We start from the raw sequence: 26,661 nt of genomic DNA on the forward strand, positions 1-26,661 counted from the left end.
CCAAATATTTCATATCCTGCATCAACAAACTTATGTGTCCTGGCCACACTACACAATCAGCCCCTTCTACTCACTGCCATAATTGCAGCAATGCCAGCTGGTTCACTACACATTTTATTAACACAGTAACTTTCCTTTTAAACAACTTTTTCACTGTAATAGCCCACCCCCTCCACAGTCAACATATAATACAAGTAGATTTTATTTACACCCATATTCACATCCACCATTAGGAAATGCATTCTCAAACAAAACCAACAACAATTGTCTCAGACAACTTGTTCTGAAGAGTATATTAAACTTTCAGCAGACACCCTCGTTTACTGTTTCTCTACATATAAACCACACCATCAATAAAAGCTATGTCCCTAAAATTTGTAAAACAATCTTTCATCCCACCCCTACGTAAATGTGGCACCTCCACCAATATCTCCAGTTACACAAAAATAACTATTCTACTCACATCTATCTAAAGTCTTTAGGAAAATGTGTGCAATCCCAGTTACTTAAATTTGTTACCAAAAACAATTTACTATGCCCTATACTACAGGGTTTCAGGCCATACCATAGCACTGCAACATCTTTTCTCAGCTTCACTAACATCATTAACAGTAACAGGTATGCAGGGAACTTAGTACCAGCACTTTACCTTGAGTTGTCAGAATCTTTTTACACAGTATCTCACCAAAACCTGATCCACAAACTCTTCTCCCTAGAACTTGAGTACTCATCTCTGACTGGTTTAACAGCTACTTCAGCAACAGCCTTAAAGCTGCAAAATGTGAAAATGGCATCCTTCCATTTTTATCAGTGCTCATAGGGGAGCCTCAGAGATCTGTCCTTGGTCCTTTGCTATACAATGTTTTCATAAATGACTTACATACCACAAGTAAAGATGCTACCATGATTCAGTATGCTGATGATTCCACATACAGTTGCACTGCCAAAAACCTATAACTTCTTTAAAACATGGTTCCATAACTCTTATTTATTATTAAACCCTAAGAAGACCAAGCATATTCTGTTCCCATTCACCTAAACAATACTTTAGCAACTAACTTCATTTTGATATTACTTCTTCTGAGCAAACCAAATCTGAACTTGTAATCTAATACAAATCTCCTAGTTGTCATCATATATGATGCCATGAAATTTATAGGTTCATAGGTTCATAGGTTAGTACTGGGCTATCTGCCCGAAGGCATATATTAGCCCAGCCACATTGTGCGGTATTCACCGCCCCTTTAGTAGTTCCCTAGACCCTTGTACTAGCAGCTAGTACCCTTGGCCAATATCAAGTAGTGCTGTTGGTGTGATCCCCGGTGTGGACTTTTGTTACCCATCCACTCATCAAGGTTCCTCTTGAAGAGTGATAATGAAGGGCTCTGTCTTATGTAGATCGGGACCCTGTTCCATAGTAAGGGAAGTCTCTGCGAAGGGAATCTATACCTCCAGCATGTTCTATTCACTGTTGTGTTGAGGTTTATATCCCTAGAGCGTGTAGCTTGAGTAGATTTGGTTTTGGTAAGATGGAGCATGTTCAACAATTCTGGGTTGGACATAGCTCTGTACGTTAGACAGAGATCACCTCTGAGAAAGCGGTATGCAACAGAGAACAGTCTTAGCTTTTTCAATCGTGCTGCATAGGGCAACTGTTTGAGGCTAGTAATCCTCTTGGTTAGGTACCTCTGTGGTCTCTCCAGCTGCTGGAGATGTCTAACCATGTACATTCTAATTGGTGCATTGTACTCAATAATGGGTCTGATGAGGGAAGAGTAGAGGAGCACCATTCCATCCTTAGATCTTGATGCGAACCCTTTCATGATCAGATGGGTCACATAGAAGGATTTTCTAACCACTTTGGCAACATGGTTATCAAAGGAAAGCTGACTATCTACTTGGGTCCCTAGATCCCTTATTTCTTCTTCAGATTTCAGGGGATTACCTCCTATGTTGTAGTTTGCGGGTACTCTGTTTTTTCCAAAGGGGATTACTACGCATTTTTTGCATTTAGCTTGAGACCATGGCTTTGACACCATGCATCAGTCTCATTTAGGCCCTTCTGGAGGATCTCCATGTTGGCCGGAGACTCTATTATAGCACCCAGTTTGCAGTCGTCTGCAAACTTAGTCAGCCACAGTCCTTCCGTGCTTGCCTGTACTTCTGAGAAGTATATGCCAAACAGGAAGGGCCCCAGGACAGAGCCCTGAGGCACACCACTCATTACTGGTCTGGATTCGGACATGGATCCTGCTACTCTTACTTTATGGGATCTGTCTGAGAGCCAATTTGCGATCCATCTTGTGATGTAAGGGTTTATGCCCAGGCTGGTGAGCTTATCAATAATACCTGAATGGGAAATGGTGTCAAATGCTTTAGCAAGGTCAAGGTAAGTCGTGTGTACCTCCTTTCTTTTATCTATAGCCTGAGTAACTGTCTCAAAGAAATCCAACAGGTTCAGGAGGCATGATCTGCCCTTGACGAAGCCGAACTGTGTGGGGTCCAGCGACTGGAGGTTCCCAATCTCTCCATTTATGAGTTCCATAATGATTCACTCCATAGCCTTACATATCAGACTGGTCAGGCTTATTGGTCAGTAGTTCCCAGGGTTAGTTGTGGCCCCACCTTTGTGTAGTGGGACCACCGTTGCCGTGCGCCATTCTATGGGCACATATCCTGCGGAGAGGCTGAGACTGAACAGGGTATTAAGATGCGGGGTTAATTCCTTTTGGAGCTCATGTATGATACAGCCTGGGACACCATCTGGTCCCATGGAGGCAGTGTTTTTAGCTTTATATAGAGCCTTATTAACCAACGTATCAGTAATAATTGGACTTACACAATCCTCTGGAATGGTAATAGGCCCTGTAGGTGGTGGTGGGGGGGGGGGAATTTGCACTGAACCTGTCAGCAAAGATGTTGGCAATGTCAGAAGGGTCAGTGTATTTTGTTCCATTTTGTATCAGTGTATTTTGTTCCATTTTGTACTAGGACAGACCTGAGCATTGCCATTTATGTGTTTGATGTAGCCATAGAAGGCCTTATGGTTATCCTTGGCATCCTTGGCAACTTTCTTTTCAAAATTAGCTTTAGTTGACTTGATGAGGGCCCTCATTTTCTTACTAATGCTGATCAGGGATGATTTTTCTACTTGAGATTTGGCCTTTTTTTGTATAAGTCTCCTCCTTTTATTGTAAAGTTTGCTTATGGTCGGGGTTCACCAGACTGGTTCCTTCTTGCTTGAGGAAGGAGTCTTGGTTTTATTTGGGATAGCATGGTCCATGCAATCCTGAAGATGCATATAGAGTGCCTTGGTGTAGGATTCCGCATCCTGGATATCATTATCCTTCTGCAAGGGAATAGTGAAGCTTTCCACTTCGACTGCAAGTAGTTTGACGTTTGCTTTGGAAATGTTTTTGACTATGGTTTCTTTGACTGGGGGAGGTGGAGGGGTGACTATTTGACTACTAAATAAAGCAAACAATCGTTGCCGTATATTAAGCCAAACCTTACCTGACTGACCAGACTAGGCAAACTGTTACCTCTACACTACTGTTACCCACCTTCCTATATGCTGCCCCTGTATTTGTCAACCTGTAAGCTACTGAAATACCCACACTAGAAAATGCTGCAACAAAATAGCTAAATCCATAGCTGATAAGCCTTATAGAGCCCATCACTACTTGGTACAAAAAACGATTAATTGATTAGAATTGCCTCACTGTTTAATATTCACACAACTACAAACTGTTCACAGTCTTATTTTCCATCCTGAAGAATGCCAAATGCTAAAACAATATTACCCAAACTTATTCATCATCTAGGACTCTTCGTTCTACTGAGAAACTACTACTCTACCCATTTAAATCACACAACAATACAAGTGGCTCATTGTATTCCTCTCACGTTTCTAAAGTCTAGAATTAAATTCTCCTTTCACTCAGACAAACTACAACCTGAAATCTTTCAAGCTACTGTTGAAACAACACCTAAAGGTCTCATGGATTTGCTGTTCTATACCTGGCAAACCTCCCCAAATTATTCTTATTCACTCTAACACATCCTGCTCTAAAATGAATAGCCAGCAGTAATCTTTCATCTTTTTTTTTGTATTATTACATCTACTTGGCCACATACAGGATACCACACTCTCCTCAGTTTTACATTGTTAAGGCCACATTACCATTTCCTTACTATTATAAAAGATTATGGGACTAAACTTTCTTTGCCTAAGTACTCATTCTGATCTACCTTTGAATGTTTTTTCATAGCACTGTGTTGCTTGTATCATGCTTATAATATGTATGCTGACTAGTAATATATATCTCAACGTTTTTGTTTTCTCGCTATTGTATACTCAGTCTTTGTTTTTATTTATTATGTTATACTAAAGTGAGGCAAATAATTAATTTAATTTCTGAATCTGCTCTCCTACTTCCTTCACATCCTTCCCCCACACCATTGAATGTTCTAGTCCTGACTGCACCCTTCTCTCAGTAAATAATGCATCTGAAAAAAAAAACTCTTTTGTAAATCTTATCATTATTTCCTGTCCCATTTCCAGTGCTGTTTTAGCCACCCATATTGCCCTCTTTACAAGGTGCTATCCAAGCTTTCTGCTGTACCAATTACCACTTTTGCAAACCTTTTGCTTACATGAAACAATCTATGTCTGTTTAGTTAATTAGACTGGATTCTTTCTTCTCATCCTTCCTCAAACTTGTGTGTTTTTATTGCCATTCGGATGGCTCTAGCAAGCCCATTGTCTTAATCAGTCGCTCAACACCTTCAACCTTTCTCCTTTACAGTCCCCTATTTTGTACTCAACTTTCTGTGCTAGTTTCCTGTAATCCAACCATGTAGTCCTAAAGCTTTGTTTTAGTCTGTCCTCTCTGTTTTTTTTACATTCAGTAATGAGCCATGCCAACACATGGTCACTCTGTGCCAGAAGTGTCTTAACTTTCACTTCTTGTATTTCATCTGTCCTACCACGCTCATATCTAGGATTCTGTTGTTCATGGTGGGTTCCTGTGTCAGCTTGATGAATCCTTCTTGGCAAAGAGACTCATTAACGTCCATGATTAAACATAACGCTGAATCAAACATTTTATAATTTGCCATGAGTTGCCTGAAAGCCCAACATATACCACTTTCTTCACTTGCATCCCTTTTTGATGCCAGGCACTTTGATATTCCTTTCATGTTATAGGTCTAATAGTCAGTAGATAGTGTTTATCTGTCAGAAATCTCCACTCAAACCTGCGATAAAAAAAAATAAGCAAACATGAAAGAATAATGTGCTTTTGAAAAGCAAAATTGTTCTTGTTTTTCTTAATGAATCTAGCAAATAATAATAAAAATCCTGCATATGTCATAAGACAACTGGGCATAGTTTAACACAACAAAAGGCTTCCTCACAAATCCTTGGTGTGATAGATAATTTCCTGCCTCCTGTAAATGTGAAAAGGTAATTGTTCAATTGTTCAAGACCACTATAAGTGATAATTCAATAAAGGTGTTAAAAAAGATCACTATAGACTGTTTTGGGGACTTTCTCTTCTCCTCAATGTTCTGCATCTGTGGTCTTGTGTGTGTATATATATATATATATATATATATATATATATATATATATATATATACACACACACACTTGGGAGTGTGGTGGTTTACCCTCCAAGCTAAGGGTAGAATGAAGCAAAAAAAATCATTTGTTTTGAGCTATCCCATTAGATGTAATGTTGCTTAAGCAATAACCCATGCCTGGGTGTGGGTAATGCTGGATTTACCCATGGTTGGTGTGGTCTGGTCGTGAGGACGAAGCCCGAATGGCCAAACAAAGACAACCGTGTGTAAATCCAGCATTACCCACACCCAGAAGTGGGTTATTGCTATTATACAATGACATTATTTAAGAAAAAAAAAAACTTAGTTTTCTTAAATAATGGCATTGTATAATGCCTCCTTGCTGCCCTTCCGCAGCTGTCCAGTATTCTGCGGCAGTTCTGATGTACTGCGCATGCATATGCTTACGCAGTACATCAGAGCTGTGGGTGGAAGCAATGAAGAAAGCAAGATCTCCGTTGCTTTTTAGAAAGTGTCTTGCTATGTTAAAGGAGTTTAACATAGTGAGACAGCTTTAAAAAAAGCAACGGAACTTTCTCCGTTGCTGTAAGAAAAAAAAAAGACATACTAATGGAAAAAGTCCAGGCGACCGGACCTTTTTCCATTAGTATAAGTCTGATTTACAATGTGCACGCTGACCAATCAGCGTGCACGTTTTGGAATATTAATGGGGGGGTCGTTGTATAATAGCAGTTTTCAAACACATGCTTCTCCTGATTCCCATACCTGGTGAATGTGCAACCTATACCAGCAGTTCATGCTTGGCGATAATCCACAACATCATCTAGTTGGTAGGTAAACACACAGCCAGCCATGGATTTCTGCATATGCTGTTCTTATAGTTGCTGTCAGAAGGTCATGCATAACAGTGCCTACCATTGTGTGCTGCAGGTAGGTGTGCTGGACAATATGCCTTGGTACAGTGGTTGATAACCCTCATCCAAAGCCTCCAGACCACAATAGAGATGGCTTGCAAAACCACCATGTTACAGACACATAGCATTGATGAATGTGTGTTCAGACTTATTGAAGGTTCACTTCCACTGCTTGGATACATTTAGTTTTGTACCACAGTATACACCGGTGTCCTGCTGAAAGATATTCATGGCCCGTACTACGATATGCAATATAGTAATATGAAAGCAGTTACAGTCTGGGTATATCAACCACTGTACCAAGGCATATTGTCCAGCACACCTACCTGCAACACACAATGGTAGGCAGTACTATATATGTGGAGAGAGAATCAGATGGGAGTTGTAAGACGAACCAGCCTCAGCTGTTCTCTATGTGAGGCAAAAGTGGGACCAATACATAGTGCCATTTAAAAAGAGACAGTATATGGTCTATACCTATAGTTCATGACAATGGTTGAAACAGAACAAAATTAACACTTGCATTAATACAGCAAGGTTGTGCATTATTGTACATTCTTTGGCCATGCTACACACAGACATTACATTAAACCCCCCTCAAGCCAGATGGGTGGACAGAGCCCAGTTATCATCATCACCATTTGTATCGGTGGGTTGCGGCATAGTGACAGGGGACATGAATACTACATAGGTTGAGGAAATATGGGAGGTGAAAATGGTCAGTCACACAGCTAGAAGGTTGAGGCAGTTATGGAACATAAACTGCAGTGTCGTAACTTCCATGTTGTGAAGGCATACAGACACATCTTATATAGAGCTCTATGCATTGAACAGTGCCTGGCAGTTGACTTAGTGGAAGCTTTTCTAGTTGATATAAAAGAAGCCATACTAAGCAAGTGGTGCCATGATAAAAATGTGAGCACAGTCAGTGACTCTCAGGACCTCAGGGAAATGGACTGTGTTCTAAAATGCCTGCAGAGTGGCAGTTCTGTCTTCTTCTGTCCATAGAAACCATATATGCTCTTCCACTTGCTGTTGCATCATGTTAAGGAACTAGTATTTCCCTTCATCCTTTGCCTCTTACTTAGACTGCATTTCCCCCTCCCCTGTGACCAACTTCCTCTCTGAAGTTACTTAGTCACTCTCAGCAACTGGTGCCATTTTCAAACAGCTTTTTCATCCTTATGAAGGGAATTTCCTGAGCTCCCCAAGTAAATGGGCATGCCACTTAAGTATTATATGTAAAGTTGTTATTGTTAGATCATTCTGTACTTTTTATTGTCTGTATACTGTTTTTGTTATACTGGGTTTTACTGTTGAGTTTTGCTAACACTGTGCCATGTGCTCTGCCTCTTTCAGTTGCAGTTGTGAGATTCTTTAACATCCTACTGTATCCATAAGGTTTTTGTAACCTGAGTTCCAGTTTTCACAGCCACTGTTTAAAGCATTGCCTGCATGTTTTTCTGGCACTACTGTAACTGATGCACTGCTTTTCTGTGCAAGTATTTCTGGGGCTGGTCTTCATCTACTTTGTTAGTTACAGCAAATGTACTGAAGAGATGTTAACTGAAGAGAATAGTGCAGTTTCTATAGAGTGCATTTTGTAAAGTGTTTTTACTTGCTATACAGTGTTCTACTTACTGCCTCATGTCTGCTTAAGCTGCTTTGCTTGCAGGGCTAATTTTATTCAAGTTAACTGTTATGTACTGTGCTGTTGGTTTTTTTTTTTTCTTAAACTTGTATACACTCCCTTAAAGGGCTTACAGTAACCAATATCTATTGATTGTATTTTGTAAAATGATTTACTGTATATATATTGTGTTCTACTTCTGCCTCATTTCTGATACTTCTGCTGTACTAATCTATCTGCCTTCTCTTATGGCCTCCTACATTCCTTTCTCACCCTCCCCATCTTTGTTGTTGCTTCACTCCCTCTATCCCCTTTTATTAACAACCTTGTCTGCTATCCTCCCTGTCTAGTTCTGCTATTTCTATGCTGAGACACTTCCTTAGTGAGCATATATCTTCTGTCCTACATCCCTCCTAATACCCCTGGCCTAACATTAATTATTTATTTATTTTTCCTCTTACAGCTGCTGTTTGCATTTTTCCCAGTGAGTACACCCGACTAACCCTGCTTAACTGGATCTCTCACCCCTTTTCAGCTTCCTTGTGGCAAGAAATACAGGCGTTCATCTCTCCTGCAGGGGACCTATTAGTTTCATTAATCTCCCTGCTGTACTAGGTAAGTTTCAATAGTGAAACACTTTAATGCTTATTTGTCTAGTGGCATGCTCACTCACTCAATCAAATAGTGTTGGACTCCCATACCCTTTCCCCTGAAATTTCTCCCTCCATTCTTCTCTCTTTTTAGTACCTGCTATTATCAAGAGCTGCAAAACTATACATACCTAATAAAGCAGCATGTGTTAGGTTGCTATTACATGCGTAAGTTTCTTACCTCTAGGAATTACCTACTCTTAACTGCTCCACTGTCTTGAAGCACACTTTAACTGATTGTTTCTACTGTGGTCTGACAAGTTGCCTCAAGGTTTCCAGAGATCATTGCTGTTCACTCAAACTTTCTTTCCCCTTTACTTTACAGCCTGTGTCCCATTGCTACTGTACTCTAACCCAGCAGTTTAATGCTAAAGAAACAGGTCATTTTTATACATTAAAGTACTTACATTGCATGTACAGCCTTCAAGTAACTTGTGGTTTGGTTAAGCCCCACTCACTCGCCCTCGCTACGCTCAGACTCGCTCTCCGCCCCACCCTACCCCTAAATTCCACCCGTCCCCAGTAGTGCTAAATTTATAGTTATATAACCACTCCCCTCTTTTACGACCAATCAACTACAACCACCCAATTAATAGCACTCCCCCTACCTGCCGCAAACTTCCTAATCTTCTTAATATATTACTGATTACATACTTTATCACCATAATGTCTCAGCTATTCACAATATTATCACCAAATCAAAGCTATTACTCTCTCTCCTACCTTTACTGCTCATTTCATATCTCCTCATCGTCTATGAAAATAAACATTACCTAGGATTCTACTACCCAAAGACACAAACTACCACCCCAATAGTATCAAACACAGAAAACTTCACAATTCCCCTCACAACTAAATCCTTAACCCCTAAAAACTACCAACCTGTTACATCCAGATATATCAGCCCCAAAAACACTATCAAAAGCTGATAATCAAAATTCTAAAACTCATAATTAGCTTACAACACAACCTCAGGATGGATGGAGACATCCACCCTAACCCTGGCCCATCCTCACCTGCTGACTTTAGCTCCCAAACTACTAATTCCCCTAACATAATACCTTCAAATAGATCCCCAAATTCATTTCTGGTCTGCCACTTAAATATTAGAAGCATAAATAATAAGGTCCATAACCTGCATGACCTTTTGGCAGTTCACTTCCCTGATATATTATGTCTAACAGAAATATGGCTAAAAACCGGCAACTACAGATAATGAGGTGTTACCACCAGCCACCAGGGTACAACATACTCAGATTATACCGTCATAATAGGAGAGGTGGCAGGGTAGCTATACTTTATAAAACTACACTGAATGTTACTAAGGATTCCTTACAACCACCCCAGGTTAATAATGCAGAAATTCTTATAACCACACTCCAAATTAACAAAAACAAATGTATAGACATAATCTGTGGCTACATTCCCCCAGGTAATAACACAAACACACTAGAAGACATCCTCCATTGGTTATCCAGTACCTATACCCAAGAAACCATTGTTCTCAGGGACTCCAACATTGACTGGAACACTTGTTCCTCAGAATCTCCTACAACCCACATAAACCTACATGGGTTTATACAGATCATATCCTCCTCCACCAGGATTGGCAAACCCAATTACAAATAAAGCATCCTAGACTGGATACCTATCAATAACCATCCCCATATGTATAAGTCAGGGACCCACCCTAAGGACCTAAGTGACCATTTTTTTACCTACATAATTAAGTGCAAGGCTGATAACTCCCACCAGCCCATCTTCAAAACTATAAGAAATAATAGGAACTTTAACCTCACCAGTTTCAAACTCAAAGTTTGAACTCAAATTATGTAATTGGTCAGTTCTAAAACAATTATCATTGGATGAAGCTGTAGCATACTTTAATACCAATGTCCTTGCCATCCTGGACTCTCACACTCCTGCTCACTCTATTAGAACCAAAGCAAAAATTGCACTGTGGCTTTCAAAAGATACCAAATTAAAAATCTTACTTAGAAACAAGGCATGTGCCACTTGGCGTGCCACAAAAAATCCACTAGATCAACTAAGATATCGGCAATTAAAGAATGACACAAAGAAATCTGTTATGTTAGACAAAACAAATTTTTACTGCCATCTTCAGCAGAAACATCAAAACAAACCTCAAAAATTCTGGGCAGGAATAAACAAACTTCTTCACCCAGGTCAAACCACCACTCCAATGCCTTCATGTTCCAACCATAAAACTCCGGAGGATATTGCCAACACGTTTAATAGTTTCTTGACAGAGACTATCCAGTCTCTAGCTAGTCAGCTAACTCCCAGTTGCTCTAACTCAACTGTTGCTATAACCAGTACCCAACTCTCCTTTAGCTTTCAACCAGTACCTTTATCACTTATTCATGCCCTAATTAAGAAATTAAAACCAGCCACCTTATCTGCTGATCTCCTCCCTGCAGAGTATCTACAAAAAGCTGCAAATGCCATAGCATTCCCCATCTCCATCTTAATCAATAGAACCGTATCTGAAGCTACCAGCCCCTCCATATGGAAAATATCCCATGTTATACCACTCCATAAAGGAGGTAGCTCCATTGAATTGTCAAACTTCAAACCCATAGCTATTCTGTCACTGCTGGCTAAAATTATGGAGAGGTGCATCCATTAACAGCTCCTGCACTATCTTATCCAGAACGATCTGTTGGCTAGCTCTCAGCATGGCTTTAGGCCATTCCATAGTACTACCTCAGCTCTCCTCTCCTTCTCTGATGTCATAAACCATAACTGAAATAATAACAAGCTAACCTCAGCCCTCTTTCTTGATGTCTCCAAGGCTTTTGATATGGTTAACCACCAAAAACTCTTTCATACTTTGAAGGCCCTCTCCTTAGATAACCACGCTCTCCAATGGTTTCAATCCTTCCTCTGTGGTAGACAACAGGCCATCTTATGGCAGGGCAAGCTATCCTCCCTTCTACTTATCACCCTAGGAGGCTCCCATGGCTCTATACTAGGACCCCTTCTTTCTCTATCTTTATTAATGATCTTCACTCTGTCATCCCAGATGCAACCTGCATTCAATATGCAGATGACTCCACTTTAATCTGCTCAGTCACCTCCCAGACAAAACAAATGACATTGTCCCAGAATACATTTAACACTGTTGAAAATTGGCTCTCTAATCATCATCTGATCTTAAACCCTAACAAAACAAAGGGGCTACTCCCCTCCCTACTCATAAGTCCTCATCACTGTTCTTTACCATTAAATCTAATAATGGCACCATTATCTCCCCAGAAGCCCAAACTAAACTCTTAGATGTTATAGTAGATAATAACCTTAAATTTGATATGCATGTCAACCAAACTATCAAAACCATTAATAAAAACTTAGTTCCTTTTATAAGATTAAACCTTTTCTTACTTCATTGCTAAAACTGCTATTGCCCGTTCCCATCTACTCTCTACCCTTCTCTATGCCTCCCTTTTATTCACCAATCTGAACAAATCTGACCTTAGCAAGCTCTCTAACTGTTATAACCACATTGCTAGATTTGCAACAGGCACGGCAATTAGGACACACCACTGTCATAACCTAAATCTTCTAGGGTGGCTTGAATTACCTAGCTTACTTCAATACAACCAACTTATAGTGGCATATAAAGTGCTCAACCAATTTGAAAATATGCCTGCACTTAAAAACATCATTAGCTCCTACAGTAACCACAGGCCACTTTGCTCATCTAACAGACTGCTGGTTCAAACATTCAAAACCAATAAATCAGCTGGGGACTCCCTGTTTGCCAACTCTGTCGGCAAAACTTGGAACTCCCTTCCTGTGGACCTTAGTCTGGTACCCTCACTAACTCAATTCAAAAAAAGTCTCAGACAACATTTTAAGACACACTGGTTATGTCCTTGTTCTAATCCTGACTAGCTCCTTTCCAAACAGTACTTTATACTACATACAAGCTGTGACATAATTGTTAGTTTAGATACTTATATAAGTTTAATAATGATTGAATGTATAACTTGCTTGACTGAACAGAGTCTGTAAATTGTTTGCAACATGTATTGATATTATGATTTTGCCTGTATTATTTTTTTTGTATGTTTGTTTGGAGCTTTTCTCACCAGGCCTCCGCTGAAAATGGACATTTATCCAGTCGGATTATCCTGGTCAACAAATGTAAAATAAAATAGTAAATAAATAAATAAATAGTATAAGATTCAAGAAGACAGTGCCTGCACAGCTCCTAATTTGTCCCCTGTCAAGCACTGAGCATTCCCAGCAAAAAGGATGGTAAGACCACTGGGATAGGTATTCTACACATCTCCCTTGATTTCATGTGAGGATAGCACATATCTACTAACGAATGCTATGATATCTCTGTCCACACATTAACAGCTGACAATATTCTTGTCATGGAGGTGATGATCTGTTAGCAGCTGATGGAACCATCTACAACACAGGGCATAATAATCAATAACATCACGGGCACTGGCTCCAAATGCAGCCACTAATAAATGTCGCATTGCTAATGCTGGCTCTACACTCAACATTATAATACAAGCTTTTGAACACTGGGAAATCTTGGCATTCAAAATAGATAATAGCCACAATTCGTCAGGTTAAATGTATATGTTTCTGAATCATTCTGCCATATTTCATTTAATCATTTACTGATATAATACCTCCCATCAGCATATCAAAATCATTTATATGTCATTATGCAGTCATTTCCATACAATCCATGTCACTCTATTTCCCTGGTACTGCATTTGTGCTATGTGTGCCTCTGAATTTCCCTCAATGTGGATATTGCCACTTACTGGGCTATTTAGTGTAACACTTTGCACTATTTGTTTCTAAATACCCACAGCCATGAATAGTATGGTTCAACAGTATGAGAGAAAAATAAAAAATATATGCATGCATACCCCTTCATATAGGTATTATAAAAAGACAGAAGCCAGATTGGTTCACTGGCATAAAGGCAAGGTACCCAGCTGCTGTACTGGAGACTTGAGCTCATTTTGTGATCATAGTACTTAAAGAGTGGCTAAGGCAAACAACAATAAGCTAATTGCTAGCTTCCATTTGAATAAAGTATACATTCCCAAATAAACTTTCAGCAAAACCCATTGATTCAAAATTAAAAGATTGAGCAAAGCTTCAGACCATATCCATATAGTGATCTGTAACCTTTTCACTATCCCCAACTAATATAGCTACCTTCAGAGTTGCCAGACCCCAGAGAAGATTATAACACTTTGCTAATTACCAGCACTCAGTCTGTCAGATCCACCTGAAGACATTTTGCTAAAGTCTATGGCAGGCCATTGAAATATGTTACCACTTCCTAGAGGTGGGATGGGGGCTAAGCCTGCAGCCTCATATTCAGCTGTGTGCTGATGAGAATATTGGCAAGCAAGCAAATAAAATGCTGTATGTTGTAGCTAAAAGTGCTCAAAACCATGATGTCATTACCACAATATATGCTGCACCATGAAGAGAGCCCTGTCCTATAGTGCGTCCTCCCAGCTCTGCCACATAGGAAAATAAATTACTAGTACAGAAATCAGATCACTAGAGGAGTTAAGTAAAATATCTTTAAAAGACTGGGCAATAAATGAAAACAAGCAGGAAGTATTAGTGCAAATACATACGTATAGGTTACAAAAATTATTTAAAATAGTCCAGCTTATTTTGTTTGCATCTAATTCCAAGAAGAAGGCACTCATATGAGTGCTGTATTCACTTTGGTGCAAAAACGATGCCATATATTAAGCATATACAACATTTCTCTGTTGTTGTAATGGATCTAAATGCTGACTCGTTTCTTAGAAATATTGTTAAATCAGTAGAGCTACATCTGCAGGTATTATTTTCCTAATTTATTTTCTGTATATTTGTTTCTTCATGCTAAATCACCTCCTAAAATTTATAACTGCAACTTTAAAATTTACCTGCTTTTTAAGTGCAGGTAGAGTTTTTTTTTCAGGTGTGAAATAACATAATAAAAATATTTTTTTTTCTGACACTTGTTATTTGAATTACCACTTTTGCTATCTTAGAAGTAAAAAGTATTATTTAGTATTAGAATAATGACTTAACGAGTGAGTCCATGATTTTAAACAGGCACTTTCTCATACATATTTAAGTGAATTGTAGCCATTCACTTAACAAACTTACATATTTCCCACTGATATGTGCATTACTTAAATTCCTGTGGTGAATTTATTACAAATGTTATATATTTTATATACCTTTTATGACTGTATAGATTTATTACCATGATATGACCTTCTTTCAAAATGTCTACTCTAATTGCATGCCAGAATGAAATTGCTCAGTATACTCTGGATAAGTAATAAAGGTAACAGACATTGTATCTGATAATTAGCATGTTCTCACCTGCATAATAAATGCCAATTGTCTGCACATACAATTGAACTTTTTGTTTGTATTTCCATTAGTTTTAATATTTTAATTTTTCCACGTTTCTCAGTATAACTGGTCTCTTGTAACTTGGTCTTTGTATGCAGCAAGTTCTGAGTTATACATTTTACTCCGCCACAGCTTACATTTTGTTAATTACATCTTTGATGTATAGTATGGTATGTGCCATTCAATGTAACATTTTACATCTCTTCTGTAACCCCACATATGTTAAGAAAAATGTAGAACTCTATAGTCAGTTGACTGGAATAACCTGGCCACCAAACTGATAAGCTGAGAGCTGCATCCTACAGTTCAGTTTACATGTTACACCACATTTTAGTAAAATGCCTGCAGCACTGATACATTTGCACCCATCTACTTGTCAATCTCTGGAGCCTCATCACCCTTCCACATAAAAATAAACCAAAGATATTTAAAGTCCTGTACCTTACAAAGCTATTCCACCCCCAGCCAATGCAGAGAGCAAGGTATACTATTGTTTTTGTGACTGATACTATGTGAATCCAGAAATAATGAGACAAGAAGATTTCAAGCTAAGAATGTCGAGAACCACATGAGTGAACAATGTCAAACATCAAATCTCCCAACTTGCATGGACACCTGTGGTTCTCAACATTCTTGGGTTGCGATCTTCTAGTCTGGACTCAACATTATTTTGATCACAAAAGTGATTGTAAACCAAGAGCAGTCTAAACTGTAGAGAACAACCCACGTATACGTATACCAGCCATAGACTGCATGATATGCAATTTCACAAAATAATTTTGCTTGTATATGCAAATGAAAAAAAAAACTGCACCACATAAGGTGCCACAAAACTCACAACTCAGATGATAAATAATATGAAATATGTACAAAGATATGAACTAAATATCATTTACAATGCATGAAGAAACATGCACCATCACTCAAGATAACCTTTAATAGAGGAATTGTCATGCATCTATTAGCCAAGAATAACCAGGCGGTTGCAGCAATAACAATACATCATATACGCTGTAGAGATTTACATGTGTGTGCTATGAAGATCCAATACCATGAAGGAGCAAAAGGACTTACTCATTTGTTTACTTTGTGTTTCTATAAAGGAAAAGTCTGACATCACAAAGACCCTTTTCAGTAGAGGCCCATGAAAAAAGTTAGGAGACATACACAAGCAGAGCTGTGCAAAAACACAAAGGAGTGTCTAAATGAGTTGTGGAACTGAATTAACTTCAATAGGGCCACACAGTGACATGTGATAGCAGGAACAAAAAGAAAGCACTGAAGGATATGAGCAAAAGGAGAGTTGGAGGAGCCCCCATACTTATAAGAACACTGAAGAAATCAAGAAACTTGATAAGAAGACAAACCTGTACAATTTGTATTTGGTTTCAAATAACCCCAAGCAAAGAGTAACTATCAGTGGTTATGTGGGGAAAAAGACTGAGGTTGCATAGCACAGACTGTGGTTAAAATCTGAGTAAGATGAAGGATACAAACCCTGGAGCAACATAGTAACTGGTCATAGCAGATAAGAAAAACATTTAATACATAGTGGAGATTACCTGGTAAAAAATTCTACCCATGAACATATACTGGACATTAAAACCAGACAAACACACATTTGTCAAGGGCAAACATTGGCTTGCATTATGCAGGGGTATTTTGATTTGAGTGTAGCACATGCTGCTGTATAGGGCTGGAAGTGTATAGTTGTGGGAACTGTAAGTACATGAATGGCAGTGGAGCTGTTAGATTTCGTTGGTGTGTGTAAATGAACTGTAAAAGCAAAGAAGCTGTACAAAAATAAAAATAAGATGTAAGTAAAGCAAAAATATTTAAAATGTTGAAAGGTTGATCAGAATATTAGTGGAACAGCAAAAACTAACAGTTGATGTTTTATGAGCAAGCTACATGCAGAGGAATTAAAATTCTGCCTACAGGTTATAAATCAGCTCATCCTTTTCCCCAGTGGTACAAATGCAAATACAATAGTGGACATTGGAGAAGGAAACTGGATGCACAGTAAGCTTTAAAGGCTGATAGAAAAGTTGTGGAGATGACAACTAAGAGCTAATGTCATGAAATACAAAGTTATTCTTTCACAAATGAGTAGGAGATGAGAGTGGAATGGGTCTATGTTTGCTGACTGAATGTTAAGTTTGTCGAATGGCTATTCATTGAAATGTAACATCAATCATGCCTTTCCATGAACAGACATATCAATGAAAATTATCTCATTGAACTGGCATAGTTGGCCCACCCACACAAAACACCACCAGGTACGTATTGGAGGGCCATTCACCAAACCTTGCTCAGCCCCCCACACACGCTGCTAATTATATATACCATCTCTAAGATCGCACTACATTGGAGGAAGGATAAATATCATACTTTAGCCATAGAAACTAAACAGCACATAGTTCTTAATAAGATCGCATTATAGTAGGTTTAACGAAATTTGCCCTTTCCCCACTGTAGTGTGAGTATGCCGACTATGACTGTTCGAAGAGAACATTTTTGTGGATATGTCTGTTCATTGAAATGGCTGCTCAATGGTACACTGTCAATGAATAGCCATTCGACAAATGTACTACTCAATTAGTAAACATAGACCCAAATGGAACAAGTGCAGGAGAATACTAAGAAGAGCACACCGGCTCTGTGGCATAGAGGGATAAAGCCCTGACTAGAACCAAAGGGATAAACCCTGACCCAAGCCTAGAAGGATAAAGCCCTGACTATAATCCAGAAGGATAAAGCCCTGGCTTCAGCCTAGAGTTATAAAGCCCTTCTACAGCCCAGAGGGATACAGCCCTGACTACAGCCCAGAGGGATAAAGCCTTGACTACCGCCCAGAGGTTTAAAGCCCTGACTACAGCCCAGAAGGTAAAGCCTGCACTACAGCCCAGAGGTATATAGCCCTAACTGCAGCCCAGAGGGATAAAGCCCTGACTGCAGCCCAGAGGGATAAAGGCCTGACTGCAGCCCAGCGGGATAAAGCCCTGAATACAGCCCAGAGGGATATTGCCCTGACTACAGTCCAGAGGGATAAAGCCCTGACTGCAGCCCAGAGGGATAAAGCCCTAACTATAGCCCAGAGGGATAAAGGCCTGACTGCAGCCCAGAGGGATAAAGCCCTGACTACAGCCCAGAGGGATAAAGCCCTAATTATAGCCCAGAGGGATAAAGCCCTGACTGCAGCCCAGAGGGATAAAGGCCTGACTGCAGCCCAGAGGGATAAAGCCCTGACTACAGCCCAAAAGGTAAAGCCTACACTACAGCCCAGAGGTATATAGCCCTGACTGCAGCAAAGAGGGATAAAGCCCTGACTGCAGCCCAGAGGGATAAAGGCCTGACTGCAGCCCAGAGAGATAAAGCCCTGAATACAGCCCAGAGGGATATTGCCCTGACTACAGTCCAGAGGGATAAAGCCCCGACTGCAGCCCAGAGGGATAAAGCCCTAATTATAGCCCAGAGAGATATTGCCCTGACTACAATCCAGAGGGATAAATCCCAGACTGCAACCCAGAGGGATATTGCCCTGACTAAAATCCATATGGATAAAGCCCTGACTACAGCCCAGAGGGATATTGCCTTACTACAATCCAGAGAGATAAAGCTCTGGCTGCAGCCCAGAGGGATATAGCCCTGACTGCAGCCCAGAGGGATAAAGCCCTGAATACAGCACCAAGGGATATTGCCCTGGCTAAAATCCAGATGGATAAAGCCCTGACTACAGCCAGAGAGATATCGCCTTACTGCAATCCAGAGAGATAAGGCTCTGACTGCAGCCCTGAAGGATATAGCCCTGACTGCAGCCCAGAGGGATAAAGCCCTGACTGCAGCCTAGAGGGATAATGCCCTGAATACAGCCCAGAAAGATAAAGCCCAGACTACAGCCCGGGTGACCTGAGCTCATTTAGCAGCTCAGGTATGTGTTGTAGCCAGTTGCACAGAAGAATGATAAGGCATCCTCCTGTTTGCCTCTTCCATTGATTGTACTTTGAAATTTAGAAGTGCAAAAACATCAAATGGCAAAACATCCATCCATAAGGATCGAAACTCAAAATAGCTAAAAAAAAGATTTTTTTTTGCAGGTGACAGCACCCCACACCCCCTCTAATTATATATACCAACTTCAAGATTGCACAACAGCAGGAAAAGGGAAAATTCCTGCTGTCCACCATTTAAATGAGTTTTGATCAGTTCTGCTGGCAGTAAAAACATTTAATATTATGAACATTTGATTATATGGAGTGTTTCCCTTCCATTGGGAGTAGGCACTCAGGAAGGCATGACTGATTTACAAGCCTAGGTGGTGATAATGGAGTTGAAACAGGAGTTGTTGCTGCTGTAGGTAGCCAGACACAGGGCGACATTTCACTGTAAGTGGAGCATTACCCTCACAGCACCAGTGCATGCCTGCCTGTTGGCATGTCCTATATGGCAGTGGGATATGGACTTTAAATGGCTTAAAGAAGAAGTCATAATATGACGGAGCCTCATCTGGACCCATTCCACTCTCAGTACCTGATGGGTCATGACCTTTAGAACCTGCAAAGGGTTTATTCAACACTGGTGTCAAGCTTATGAGCTGCTATTAAATCATACCATGTAGGTCTCATGTTCATTCCCTTAGACCCGGTAGCAGAGTAGAATGCCTCTAATCAAGTAACTTTACCAGATGGTGCTCATTTACTGTCCCTAAAAAGCATTTTCACCTTGTTGATTTACCTTGTAAAGAAATACATTTAAATGTTTCAAAAGCTAAAATATTTCTTTAGTTTCAAATTCTGGTTGATAGATAAAAACTACTACAGCCTTGAGGGATTTCCTTGAAGAGATATGCAACATATTGCAATCTCTGATACAGTGCAAGCAACCATTATATTAATAAAGGGGGACCACAGTAAAGTGCCATGGAATACAGGGATAAAGCTCTGACTATGGCCCAGGTAACCTTGATTTGATTAGTGGCTTGGATGATTGAGGTGTTAGCAAGTGGAGACTGGGAATGCACATCCTAAGTGCACTCATCCGCACCATATATGTGGCAGTGGCCTAGGATGCTTGTGGAGGTATTGTCTTCAGAGAGGCAACGCCTTGGCTGAGTAGTCACACTGGCAAAAAAATATGCTAGTACACACCTAGTACATTAATCCCTGGACAATACTAGTGAGCAAGGGGGAGGAAGCATGGGGCATAACCAAAATCCTATTCAAGAAGGTTATGATGCTACCCCTGGGTGCCTCAATCTCTTCAACAGCCCAGAATATGGGTCAAAGAAACCCCAAGGGAGGCTTGTTCAGGTTCAATAGATGGGACGAATGAGTAGATTCTTTAGGAAATAGCTGATGGTTAGCCATGTGTGTGTGTGTGTGTGGGGGGTGGTATTTCAAATAAAAAGGGAGACCAAAAAAATTATCTAAGCAAAATATCAATGAGACATGATTCAAACTGCTGATCCAGCAACATGCAACTATAACCTTCCTTGATGATCTGTGAACTCAGAGTTTGTCGTATTTAGTTGAGTGATGGGAGATGTGGGAAGGATTCCCACCACTCAAAATATGTTTCAATCAAACACAGTTCACAAGCTCAAATTAATAACATTTTGCCAAACTGTTTCTTCCATCTTTAGGGGATTTTAATCAGCGCATTGAATCTGTGTAGGTCTACCTCTCTTCATAATAAGTACCAGTTTTAATATTGCATGTATCTTAGTGAGCTGCTGTGTTTTATAAATGAACAAATGAATGAACAAAATAAAATATTGCCTTCTTCTCTTATTCCGATGCTACTAAAACTATTAATTGCCATTACTGTAATTATTTATTTAATTTGTCCATATTCACTGATATGCCATACTGCAAAGTAATGTTTTTCAAACTGATAATAACTGTGAATCTGGTGTTTAGATGCAAAACATCTTTAAATGTATGGTTTATAAAATAATTAAAGGAGTCCTTTCTGTTTAATCACTCTTTTAGGTTGCTCATAGCAAGTCTTCAAATAGAGGCTTTTTGTCAAGTGCTTCAGTGAAACTGAAAACCATAAGCACAATACTTACCACCTCAAAGCTCAATCTGTCAGTGACAACAAAACGAATATGAATGAAAGCTAAACAGTAGAGAACAGCAGCAAAGTGGTGAAAACATCTGTAATGAAAAGCATATGCTGCATCCCCTCTTGCAGAGATTGCTGATGTATGTGCAGTGAAGAGCTTAAGCAAGCATCAGTTTCAAATAAATTAAAAATACTTGGAAAGATAGAAAATGCCAAAGGTTCACTGAGCTTCAACTGACTATAATAGTGTGCTTAACGTTATCCCATTTGGCAGGACTACTGCCAACGTATATGCTGAAAAATAGTTTTAGCAAAGATAATTGTTATGTGGAATGGAGAGGCATGTGTGAAATAATAGCAGAAAATATGTAGCTAAGTACACAGCAGATGATATAACATTACAAATTATTCATCAAAATAACATTTACAACAGTGATTTGACATGCCAGAATACTTTCATTGGCATTTGTAATGGTAACTAAAGTGAAAACAAAAAACTTAGCTTAATAAAGTGCAGAGCTTATCAAAGTCTCTTCCGAGAACACATTAACTTTTTGACTGATTAGTGCACTGCAGAATTATGAGTGTGTGTATGTGTGTGTGTGTGTGTGTGTGTGTGTGTGTGTGTGTGTGTGTGTGTGTGTGTGTGTGTGTGTGTGTGTGTGTGTGCTGTGTCATGATGGATACTGTGACATTAATGCTAAGACAGGAGCAAGGCAGGGAAAATAGCAGGAATCACCTGTAGGAAAAAAGTATTTCAGGACTGTCCCTCTGAGCCCATATTTCAGATCTGAGAATTCTGGATTACAAAGGGTTTGCAGACGAGTGTCTGAGAAGCTGTATGTGTGAGGAGAAGCTGTGTCTCATCAGGAAAATCCAACAGGCATATCACCAAAAAATGAGGAAGAAGGTTACAGTGTACAGAGAGGTAAAAGGAGAAATGAAGGACTTATGAAGTTCTGATTATTGAATAGAAGAGAGTTCTTGGAGCCATAAAACTGAACTGTAAAAGCATTGTTTTGGGCTTTGGGGAAACCATGCACAAAAAACTACTATGTATGCTTCCAATAAATGTTATCAAGGAGCTTTTCTTTCATTCATGTATTGTCAGGACCCATTAACTGAGTCCCATTTCAGTGCAACATAGAAGCATGCTTCAGCATGGGTCCTGCAGTGGATGCAAATTCACCTCTGTCTTGTTAATGCAGTGTTTATTCCATTCCAAATGTGCACTGAAATGAGACCCAATGAAGGGGACTATGTAACATGCGATTCGCAGAAAAGCAGATTGGCAGCTTGCAGGTATCACACACACACACACACACACACACACACACACACACACACACACACACACTAAAAAATTAAAACAAAAAAAGTGAAAAGAAAAACAACTCCCATCACAGCACAGAAAATGGGTACACTGTGTTTGCTAGAATGCACAAATGGATGGGAGCTTTTCTAGTTGGCCTAATTGAGCAACTGCTGGTAAAGTTATATTCCATCATTTCTGGTTGGGATTTTTCCCAATATTAAGTTTAGTTGGATGCTGTACTTTTTTGGAGTTCAATTTATGTTTCATGGTGTTGAGCTAGTTTTTAGTGTTTGTTATTTATGGTTATGTTGTGGAAGACTATTTTTTTTTTAAGTAGCTATTTGTTGCTGGGATTCATTGCTAGTCCCATTGCTATTCTGCACATTCAGTGATTCACATTCTTAGGCTCATTTCTCCTTTCTTCAATTTGGTACATTTATGGAGTTGGTATTGTTACGCCCCACCTCTGGCCCACTAATCAAGGAACCTCAATCCTCACCACTGGCACCAGTACACTGGGAGGATGACAGGTTACACACACAGTAACTTCAGTTGCAGCTCTCTGCATCAAGTGCAATTTCCCTTAAGAGCATACAAAGGCCACAGTCAGTCCAGGACAGGTTTCTCCCTCCTTCTCCAGATCCCCAATAAGACACCTTACTGGCATAGCTATAGAGTTGAGATTTCAGCTGTGTGGCCAAGCCAAGACCTCCAACACTCTGTCTCTGTCCAGCCACACACACACGCACGCACGCACGCACGCACGCACGCACACACACACACACACACACACACACACACACACACCTGGGAAAGGCTGGCACAGGTTTACTAGCTATCCCCTCTTCTGTCCAGACTATAAGGTAGTCATCACTGCCACCAGCCAACTCTTATCAGCTACTTTAAGGTCCTTAACAAAGGGTGTCCAATCTTACTGTGTAATGTTAGTATCAATACAAATGGTAGTTTGACCAAGAGCAAGGCTATTAGGAGTGGCCTACACAGTGTTACCAAATAAATTTGCAAGTACTCATAGAACATAAACATGTCTATACACAGATCACCCACAATGAAAGGTTTAAATATATTTAATAATAAATAATAAAAGAACAAGAAAATACTCTGTATATATTTACAGTTACATCAGAGTTCAAAATCACAGGAAATATTTAAAACAATATTGCAGGACAGTCTCAAATAAATAAAGAAAAACATCTAAGCTTCGCTATATTCCTGACTATATCTAAGAGAATTACTGTACTCTTAATAACTTACTTCAGAGCATGCAAGTCAGATATGGTCAGTGGATCTTGATGTCAGGTCAAAAACAAAATACAGAATGCAGTCTCTCACTAAGAGACTTCCCAAATTAATATATCAAATATTACTGCTGAGATAGCTTGCAGAATGACATCATTTCTTGTCATCTGACTCTATCCCAGGTGAAAACCTCCCACTGATGCAGCTGGCAGCATTTATCATCTACCTGTGAAAACACATAGACAAGGGCTTTTCTTAGATCTCAGGCAGATCCTGGAAGTTATAAAACAATAAAGCACTTCCAAGACAATACAGAATAATTCTAGTTCTAGACATTGTGTTCTTTACTGCACTGAAACTGAAAGATAACATCCTTTAATTACATGGCCATAAGGTAATTTAATTTCATCTATTTTTTCTGAAGTTAACCCCTTGTGTTCCAGTTTCCATTATTAAAATATATACATCTAAACAGTTACAATAGTGCAGGTACATTTCTGTTCTAATCCAGTAGGGCATGCTGTGATTACATCTTTAAACATCATTTTGTAAAATACTTCTTCAGCACATATGTCTGTACCGACCATCTTATGTGACATACAGTTCTAATACATTTGTAACACAAGCATATGAATCATGTTGATATTCAAAAATGGCATATAATTATTTATAAAATTCCAGATAGCTGGGCTGCAGTATCTTCTTTCATGACAGGTATATTTAAGTCCAGAGGTGTGTGAGGGGTGTAGGAGGGCTTTCCCTCCAAAAGAAAGCATGTTGTTGTCCTTTGTAGTTCAATATTTTTATTTACACTTTTCTGTAGTTGCAATGTTTGCTGATAAAATCATGTATGTGTATATGCTTGCAAGTGACTAACAAACCATCATCAGAAAAAATACATTGACTCCCAATCCCATCAAATTTACAAAAAAAAAAAAAAAATATATATATATATATATATATATATATATATATATATATATATATATATGTGGGTCCCCTTCAGATAGTCGAACTTTGAAAAGCTCGACTTTCCTCAACTCTCATATGGCCAAGACCATATGCTTGACCTTTTAAAAGCTAAACCGGTCTGAATGGAGATCTCCATACATCGCGGAACAGGAAGGCTTCCCATTTCCGCAATATAGTGCGATCACGGAGTTGGTATATTTAAGTAGTGGGGGGGGTGGGGGGTGCAGGGGAGCTTGACACCTGCTAGACACATTTAGTTTTTCTTTTGGTTTTTGTATTTTTTTTTTTACATGATCGATGTTTCAAATGTTCGATCATATGGTCTCGGCCATATGAAAGTCAAACATTTGAGATGTCGATCATGTAAAGTAGACCCATATATATATATATATATATATATATATATATATATATATATGTGTGTGTGTGTGTGTGTGTGTGTGTATATATATATATATAGGTAGTGTAGTTGATGTATTTTGAGTCGGCATTCTGCCTATTGGAAATTGCCTTTCAACCACATGCCAATCTACAGCAGTGACTTTTGATATTCAATAGTAAACTATATATATATATATATATATATATATATATATATATATATATATATATAGTATGCACCTCTGCAACTTTATATATACTGACTGTGCAGATAAAGGGAAATTGCTCTACATAACTACACTGCAATTGCATTTAATGAAACATGCCATAACAGTAATTAAAGCACTTCCGAAACATAACACAAACCCCAACTCAAACAAAACACCTAAGACCCATAGCATCACAAATAAAGTTAACTTGCACTGCTATGCTCAAAAAAAGAGTAACAAAATAGAAAATATTTGATGAAAGGGATACTTGGCAGTAAATGTCAGCTATGTTTTCATGTGACAGAGTCATTCGACATACAGTAATAACCTACATGCTTATATCAAACAAAGTAACACACACACACACACACACACACACACACACACACACACACACACACAGATGTGTGTGCATGTGTGTGCATATACCTCTATTGGCAGATTTAGATAGAGGGATATGACTTATGACAGTAATCATTATATATGTGTGTGTGTGTGTGTGTGTGTGTGTGTGTGTGTGTGTGTGTCTATGGTTTACTATCAAAATATCAATGTTCACACACATGAATGGTCAATATTCCTAAAATGACATAATCTGCTATGCATACTAATGAGCTACAAGGTCGACACTGTTGACTGGCATTTACATCGACATTTAAACGTATTGGCAGTGTAGGTGCAAAAGTACATTAAACACTTACACTGTCATTAATGTTTTAGCACTTCTGCTTTCCTGTAGTCATACCTCTCAAACTCTTAGCTTAAAAAATCTGGACAAAGCCTGATAGAATGGGGGAATGAAGGCCCAAAAATAGAGACAGATTTTAAATATTGCTCTTTCTTATAAACTTAGAAAGTTGCTAGAATAACAGAATTTGTCTTAGCATGCATTATCCTGAACAATAAAAAAATTATGGAACACAAATGTATGTCATTATTTACTGACTTCAGTCCTCAAATCACCCCAGTCATTTGTCAGAAAATCACACATTTTATGAGAAACAGATCAAATATATGAGGCAAAAATCTGGACATTCTGCAAAAAATCTGTACAGTTGAGAGGTATGCATGTAGTCCTTAAACTTCAACTTCAGCTTGTCTGTTTTGTATACATCCCTGATTTCGACTACAATGCTTACCATCTTTTCTGTGGACTAGGTAGGAGTTTGGCTCAGCTGCTTTAACATCTACTTAAGCTACAGACTGAAGACATTGCTAACGTTTCCATAGTCTTGTGTCAACCCTT

This window comes from Protopterus annectens, chromosome 4.part1 (assembly GCF_019279795.1).
Source record: "Protopterus annectens isolate FY-2018-M chromosome 4.part1, PAN1.0, whole genome shotgun sequence".
Lineage (NCBI taxonomy): Eukaryota > Metazoa > Chordata > Ceratodontiformes > Protopteridae > Protopterus > Protopterus annectens.